This window comes from Anas acuta, chromosome 2 (assembly GCF_963932015.1).
Source record: "Anas acuta chromosome 2, bAnaAcu1.1, whole genome shotgun sequence".
NCBI lineage: Eukaryota > Metazoa > Chordata > Aves > Anseriformes > Anatidae > Anas > Anas acuta.
This window is the reverse complement of record NC_088980.1, coordinates 71,643,000-71,651,976: the sequence shown is the minus strand read 5'-3', so window position 1 is coordinate 71,651,976 and position 8,977 is coordinate 71,643,000. Positions and strand designations below refer to the sequence as shown.

Below are 8,977 nucleotides of genomic sequence, written 5' to 3'. Positions count from 1 at the left end.
AATCTCACAGTATGCATACAGTCAGTAAATTCACCAAGCTGTTTTCTGGCATGCACAGATTAAGCAGATTAGTACTAAATGTGATATATAGTTTCCTCAAAACAATGGCACTTACCTTGAGATGGTGAGCAGATGTGCCTTGTTAGCCTTAAATATATGCAGCCTTCTAAAATATCTTCTGTGCTTGTACAGAAATGGGATTGATGCAATCCTTTTCCTAATCCATGCCTTTGGTCATCATATTTTCCTGCAAATTAAATTCTCAACAGCATGCTATCTGTAATCTGTATCTGCAGATTTATAAATGCTAATGGCATATGCACATTCATACACCATGTAGCCAATAGTACTGCATTGTATGTGTAAAAGCAATATTAACTGAAGTTTCATAATTCCACACATTATAATGTGATCACATGAGAGGCAGCAAACTGGAATGAGAATTGTCAAAAGACTTTTGAGTAGCAGAAAATGATTAGACATCAACATCTAAAATAAAGGGGAGGTCATTCCAGCTTTAGGGTAAAACACGTAGCAAAATAACTTACTATAGCCAATAATGCCCTCCATTCAGGTAATCATCTGTGTGTCATGGAAACATCCTGACAATGAAGATCAAATAGCCTGGTCACCTCGTCTGATTTCCCCTACAGAAGATCTTTCTAATTGATTCCCAAAGAAACTCCATTTGAGTGCCAAAAACTTTTTCTGTGTTGGTCAGCAAAATGTATAGATCCTCTTTTTTATTATTATTATCTTTTTTGGTTGCTTATGCACAGATGACACCAAGCTAGGTGCGTGTGTTGATCTGCTTGAGGGTAGGAAGGCTCTGCAGGAGGATCTGGATAGGCTGCACCGATGGGCTGAGGTCAACTGCATGAAGTTCAGCAAGGCCAAGTGCCGGGTCCTGCACCTGGGGCGCAATAACCCCAAGCAGAGCTACAGGCTGGGAGATGAGTGGATGGAGAGCTGCCAGACAGAGAAGGACCTGGGAGTGATGGTGGACAGTCAGCTGAATATGAGCCAGCAGTGTGCTCAGGTGGCCAAGAAGGCCAACAGCATCCTGGCTTGCATAAGAAGCAGTCCGGTCAGCAGGGCTAGGGAAGTGATCGTCCCCCTGTACTCTGCTCTGGTGAGGCCGCACCTCAAGTACTGTGTTCAGCTTTGGGCCCCTCGCTACAAGAAGGACATTGAGGTGCTTGAGCGGGTCCAAAGAAGGGCGACGAAGCTGGTGAGGGGCCTGGAGAACAAGTCCTACGAGGAGCGGCTGAAGGAGCTGGGCTTGTTCAGCCTGGGGAAGAGGAGGCTCAGGGACGACCTTATCGCTCTCTACAGATACCTTAAAGGAGGCTGTAGTGAGGTGGGGGTTGGTCTGTTCTCCCACGTGCCTGGTGACAGGATGAGGGGGAATGGGCTTAAGTTGCGCCAGGGGAGTTTTAGGTTGGATCTTAGGAAGAATTTCTTTACTGAAAGGGTTGTTAGGCATTGGAACAGGCTGTCCAGGGAAGTGGTGGAGTCACCATCCCTGGAAGTCTTTAAAAGACGTTTAGATGTAGAGCTTAGGGATATGGTTTAGTGGGGACTGTTAGTGTTAGGTTAGAGGTTGGACTCGATGATCTTGAAGTCTCTTCTAACCTAGAAATTCTGTGATTCTGTGATTCTGTGTGTAATCTGTCTCCTGACCATTAATTTCATCTCAGTAACTTTGTGTTCCAAACTGCTGTGTAAAGCTGCTGTGTGCTATTAGACAGCTGTTTTTCACCTGGCAGAAGCAAACTGCCCCCCAGTTTCGTGGTGTTTTTTGTTTTGTTTTTTTTGTTTGTTTGTTTGTTTTTGCATATGTGGACTTCTCTTTCAGAAAGCCTGCATAAGCCATAAGGGTCCATAAGACCCTTAAGACTAAAGCAGGGAGAGCACCTCCTTGTCAGACCAAAACTTGATGTATCATTAACAGGTAAAAAGATGTACTGGTGTCTGTAAAAATGAAAATCTTGCAATTGAAACAGAAATAAGAATCTCTTTAGAAGCAAAAGGCTAACATACACTGACAAAACCAGAAGATGATTTTCTGCTTGTGCAGTCAGAGCTGCTGAGTGAAAAGGCACCATCATAATCCAGCTAATATAGAAATGCCCATTGCTTGCCTTTGTTATACTGTTACACTGTGTTAACATACCATAGAAACATGTAAAATCTTATTTGATCTAGAAATCCATATTTTATATCACATACTTGGGATGGAACTAAGTGAAGACTTCTGGTTTTAAGAGTAAGATGATTATTTAACCACATAAATGTTAATTCTACAATTGACTTTCTGTTCATGAATGCTCTTTCTGTGATGTTGAACGATTTATTTATTTATTTATTCTGTGCTGCCCAAGTGCTGCCCTGACACCCTTGGACATTAGCATCTAGGCAGTAACATATGACAGCAGTTTACCACTAAGATGCTCTATGCATGTGGATGTTTTAGGTTTATTTTGTGAACTAGGAGATACCAAAACTATTTCTCTCTGTCAGCCACATTTTAACACCCTGTTTAGTTTCCCTTTTCAGCTGTCTCCTCAGGTCATCAAATATTGTGGTGACAGCTTTTGCTCCACAACCAAATGCCATTTTAAAGTAAAATAAGAATCTAATATCAATAAAAGAAAATCTCAAAATGCTTCCTTGTAAATCTTGACTGGGAAAGCAAGAGCTTCTGAAAGTCATTGCCCTTTATTTATAATATACCCAGCCAAATCCTATGGATTTTTATTTTATTTTTTTTACATGCAATATAAGTAAAAGGTTGGAAACCTGGCTATCATTCAATATTCCTCTGGGTAGCTCTATACAGCACTTTTCTCAGCATGGCAAATAGATCAGCACAGATATATGCACTAGTTTACTTTTATTTCCCAAACTAGCAGGACTACCTGAAACATCCACCCCCGCATTCCTCACAAAGATGCTAAAGCAAATTTAGTCTGGAAGGTGGCAGCTCTGCTTATCAAGATGAAAATGGATGTAAAATGCAGACCCAAAAATGACACCAAAACAATAAGCTGTAGCAAGTACCAGTAATGCCTTTCAAACAAGGGTTTGTGGAAGGTGAAGAGCTGCAAATAGACAAGCATGCCTGTCTCTGTATGTAGTTTAGAAAGGGTTATCTAGCTTAACCCTGTCAAATACTTCTAGTGCAGATATGGCTTATACTCTCAGAAATAGTTTTTGTGTTTGTGTGCCACTGCTTTTATCAGTTCAACAACCTACATTTAAATTACATTAACAAAATGGCAAATAAATGTCTTTGTGCCAAAAACATTTGGCACTCGAGCCAGGAAAAGACCTGCTTCCTTACTCTAGCTATTCCAGAAAAGTTGAAGTGTACTAATAATAGTACAGAACTATTATAGAAATAATATAAGCATTATGGTGGTTTGGTTTTACATTCTACATCATGCATAGACCAAGGTGGTTTAGGAAGAACGCTGAGATCTACTGCATTAATTTTGCAGATGCCAAAATAGAGCCAATGCGATTCTGCTAAAGCCATGAAGCAGCCTACCAGTCAAGCAGAGATGAGAGCCCTGATGATCAACACATCAGCACAGCACCCAAATCCTGGAGTCATGAGGGCTCACGTTTCCAAGGTGGAAACTGACAGTTGTGTCAGACTCACAACTCCAGCTTCAGCTTCAGACAAGGGCTTTGCATTCAGCTCCCCAGAGCCCGTGCTGTGCAGCAGACAGTAATGCACAAACCAGCACATGGATGTGCAGTCCACAAGGAATAACATGAGCGGATGGAGAAGGCATGTGGCTTGAGCTGTGCTGTGAGAGGGCTGAGCCATACACATCTCAGGCAGGAGCCACAGAAGAAGCAAGGCAACAGCTTTCCAGATTAACACCTACCTAAAATAATTGGTACAACACTGAGCTGGCCTAATGGTTGTCAAAACAAGTGATAAACCATGACACAAATGTGCTGCAAACTTAGGAATGGCCAGAGAATAAAGACCAGAACTAATAAAGTGTCAGATGTTAACACATCAGTGTGCACATTTGCATATAGTTCAGACACCCGTTCTGCTTCATCTCCAAATGTAAACCAAATGCCCTTAAAGCAATGTCTTCTGAACTACCTTAAAAAATCAACAGCATGAATCACACACACCACAACATTTCTGAGGGCAGTTGCTGAAACTAGCATGATAGTTCATTGATCTACATGCATATAATTCAAACAAATCCATTAAAGTTTAGACACTTGTCTGCTTTTATATTTAGTGAGCTCCACAGCTGATTCAAAGGTCATTTATCACCCCCAGAGTAGCTGATAATTCCTGCACTGTGATTATCTTGAAGATGTTTTGCTAGTCACTTTGACTGCATATTACTAATCATAATAGATGCTAGTACGGATTTTACTGTGGGCACAACAGTAGATATTTCTTTTCAACACCTCCTGTTTCACATGCACATCAAGTTAAATATCATCTTGACACATCCCGTAAGTGACATTTACATATTCATTCCATCAAAGGGCAGTGAATGCATACACTTACTTCTCTGAAGATGATAGGGATGCCTGGAACCATGTTTGATATGTTGCATAGCAGCATCTTGAATTGCAGCATAGTTAAGTGTGCCTTTAGTTTCCTGAAGAGCACTTCAGTACTTGTACTTCCCTGGCATAATTTCTAGCAGGGTGTAAGCTATAGAGACATTTCAAAGATGCATTTACTATATAAATCTACATTCAACTCTGCTTTAGAACTTAGGCTGCAGCACATTCAGTCATGACACTTAAACATCCCCAGAATGCATACACCAGCACGCTCATGTTCTTATCTAAAATCTCTGGAGTTTATTGACTAAATTTCAAACTTGACAGAAGTCTGCTGATCTCAGAGATAATCAGCTCATTGATCCAACTGGAATAACACCACACACACACACATGAATTAGTTTTCAAATTCGCCTTGTAGCCATATGCTTGCTAGATATGATGGGGTGGTAATGTGCAGTTGAAAGTGAGTAAAAAAGCCAGGACTGCCCCTTTTGGCATGTTCTACAGTTAGAGCATTTTAGGCATAATGTGAAACTGTGCTTCAGTTATAGTCAATCAAGAGACAGAAATCTGTAGGAAATCTGGCTTCATTAGTTCATTAGCTGCTCACAGCACTGCTTGTTTACACTGTGCACATATTGCAGGCATCAGAAGTATTTGCAACAACTCATCTGTTCCTAAAAACTGAGGATGTGCTCTGGCTGTGCACTACCCTTTCCTTCCTCCATCATATGCCCATAAATGCATCTGCACCCTTGTACATTTAGCTCCAAGTGATCCACCTAAAATATATCCACACAAATAAGACAGCAAACACAAAAGGAAGAGCTGGAAGGAATTATAATCACATTATCTACAATAAAGGGAATATATTAAGTTCTGGATGTAAATTCTATGAATAGCAAAGTCCAAATGAAATTAGTTTTGTTGTTTATGTTTGTAAATCTCCTAGCCATGGGGAACAAAGGAAATATGTAAGCAAACAGTGGCCATCTGGCTGTACAGCTCGTTCAGCTATCTTTTCTCTTCAGTCAGGTGAGACTATTAGAGCTGGATTTTACATTTGGAAGTGGTAAGAAAATTCAGAACCCAACGAAGAATTTCAGTCCAGCATTCTACCAGCATGCTCTGTCCCCTGCTCCTTAAGTATGAGCCATGTATATTTTAGAAATAGCTGACATATCAAATACAGCTAGTTTTGAATGCAGAAATGAGGAGAATGTAAACATAATGACTGCTAACAGTGGTTAAAATTCTTTTCCATTTGTGCAGGAAGCTCAGTTTGAATTTCTGATTTTCATGAGGACGATCGTGCTGTGGCACAGAGGCCACAGCTGAGATCAGTGACTATTGTGACTGATGAGCACACAAAAGAGACAAATCTTTCCCTCAAGAGTGACCATCTAATTAGAAAGAAGATAGGAGGAAGGGATTTCACATATATTTATTTTTCCTTATACATAAAGCAGGTGTTGCAGATTCATCAAGGGGACTACACATATGCTAACCATTAAGAGCTTTGATTTTCTGAGGACTGAGTCCCATTTTGACTATAGTTTCAGTACCAATGTGAATATTTACAAGGTTAGCTTAAGAGCTAAGTATACCATCATTCCTTCCTATTTCATAATTGCATTATATCCCAGTACCGTCTATACCTACCTATTTCAATCATTGATCCCAAAAGACTTTTCCTAACATCCTACATATATGTAAGAATATGGCCAGCATCGTGTGTCACTGTCTTGTGCCTTTCAAAACTCTAAAGTAAAATTAAGTTGGAATAATTTGTATTTTAGCCAACAGGATATAATGAAGATAGGAATTTCTTGAATTCTAACAAAACACCATTACTAAAACAGAAACTAACTACCTTCATTAATTAGAGTTAAATCTTTCTTTGGCCTTCCTGTAAGGTAGGAAAAAAAGCAAAAAGGACTCATTGACAGATCCATAAGGCTACTGCATGGGAGTTGCAGTCTAAAAACATTTGTGGATTTTGTCTCCAAAATTATATGGAAAGGCAAAGGGGGCTAACTCCAGCACTCCTGAGAAGAGTGTCAGATTAGTATACCCTAACTGCTTTTATGCCCCAAGCTTTTGCCTCTACCAGTAGCAATAATATTTGTAGTCCACAGCACATATTGTTCACCACTATGGAGCTTAAGGTAAAATGTGAACTCTGCTACACAGTCCTCAGAACTACCCATTGACTAATTAATGAATATTACCATGCCTTTAGACAGTGATATCAGTGTTTCAGGTATTTGCAGATGCAAATTTCTATTTTTATTACTTAACATGTTTTTATTAAGAGTGTACTGGGCCACACATTTGCACATTCATCTTAAAGAAAGAATTTAACTGGAATCACAAGTGTTTTTTTTGTTAATGTGAAGACAGAGGGATTTTAAATAAATAGCTATGTACAGCAGCAACAGTGATCTCTTAAGGTACCCCATTTTGAATCATGGAGCTTGTAGCTTGGAGATGTGACTTGAATTAATATACCAGAAATAGTTAAAGTCCATATATAATCTTACCTGAAGATGCCATCTCATCTCGTATCACAAATTTATAAATAACTTCACCAATGATGAGGTTTTTTTTACAATTACTGTCTTGATACTTTAGATGATTAACATCTGATGCTTTTATGCATTTCTTTGTAGCTGTAGTATCAGAGATTTTCCAAGTGTACTTAAATCAATCTCTTCTCAGTGTGCCACAGGGTGTGATTGCATTGCCAGCCACCTTTTCAGAGCTGAGAAGAAGCGAACTTTTCTTGGTATTCCCTCACTGAAGAACTCATCCTTCACCAGCTTCTCTAATGAAGAGGGACAGGAAACAAATTATACTACTTAATATATCTCTGCTAATGTCAAGGGTTAAATAAGCTTCAGTATTGAACTGGCAAACAGTATCTGGCTGTAATCACAAATTCAGGCCCCAAAAAGAGGCATCTACAATGCACTCATACGAAAGAGGTGGTTTCCTTAGTAACAGTGGCCAAAGAAAGTGTCTGACAGGTAAGCTTACACTGGGCTTCTGAGGATAATCACTTCCCACAGCTAAGATATTACTGCTCTCTGATCAAGGGAATTCTGGATAGGAATACACATATAAATCTCCCTTTCTCTATATTTCTGTCAATATAGATATGGATATTTAGACATCAAAACAATAAACTCAATTTACTTGCAATATACAAATCTTCCGCATGCTGTAATTACAAACACAGGTCCTTGGAAAGCAGCAGAAACAAAGGTTTCTTATTAACAGTTGTTGCAGTGCACAGGGATTGCAGGAGCCTCGTTTCTGCTCAGCTATTGGTTCCTTTTCTGGAGCCACTTGACAATTAAATGGAATCCACTTGAATTAAGACTTTTTCAGCACTGCTTCCTCTTAAGCAAATGCAATCAATCTCTCCATGGCTCTTTAGTTAGAAGAAGTTAATGTTTAATGCAAACTGCTTTTGTCTTTGCATTTTGTGCATAAATTTCTGTTTAATAAAAAAGGTTAAGTACTTTCCATTGGAATTTAATTAAATCACCCCGCCTAATTCTTAGAGCGTATCAATATTACATTATGGTCTGTGTCTACCGCTTTTTAACTCAGTAGCATCCAAACAGAAGTAAGATTAAAAAACAAACAAACAAACAAACAAAAAAACAAAAAAAAAAAAAACAAACTTACAAACACAACACTGATGTTTAAATAAATCTGAAATTCAGACAACAAATATGGCAGAAATTTGGGGAAAGCTGAGGCACATATGGTCTTTGGATTCGTTTCTTATCCAAGGTCTAAGTTCATTCATACCTTATATGAACAAGAGTTCTGCAGCCAAGCATAAGGTTTAGGGAGTAAATTTTACCCTCCTGATGAACACATCACCATCTGACTGTGGCCCTTTGCCTCTGAAGACTAGTCATAAAGGGAGAGAGAGATTTCCTAATTCGATAGGAAAGATATTCTTGATTATACTTAAGACAGCAAACAGTGCTCTATTAGATGTGCATAAATTGCAGAGAATTTCTCCAAATTTTCTTTGGATAACAAGAGAAATAATGAATTTGATGCAACTCCAAGTAATGGCTTTGGCAAAGCAAGACCACTTTCCCATAATACATTTATGTTTCTTTCAAAAGCATTTTAATATGTCGATAGTTATACAGACAATGAAATACTGTGCTTAATCCACTTAAAAATTTTGATGATGTCAAAGCCAAGTTACAATGTTGATATGCCACTGCAGGAAAATTAGGCAAAAGACAGGAATGACTAGAAATACATACTTGTCCTTAAGTATTCGGTACAGGAGAGCTGAAAGAGATGTAGCAGAACAGCATATGAGACTACACTAAAACTGTTGAAAACCACATGATATTCAAGAAAAACATATAAAAATTGATAGCAA

The 8,977-nt window shown here is 38.9% G+C and overlaps 1 long non-coding RNA gene across 1 annotated transcript in view; it reads right to left on the bottom strand.

The window, feature by feature from the left end:
* Positions 1–5,065: 5,065 nt before the first annotated feature.
* The window catches only part of LOC137850608 (uncharacterized), a 187,243-nt gene continuing 183,331 nt past the window's right edge, over positions 5,066–8,977 (bottom strand). Inside the window, exon 10 of the long non-coding RNA XR_011092665.1 lies at positions 5,066–8,883. This is a non-coding gene — a long non-coding RNA (uncharacterized lncRNA). The remainder of the gene's footprint in view (positions 8,884–8,977) is intronic.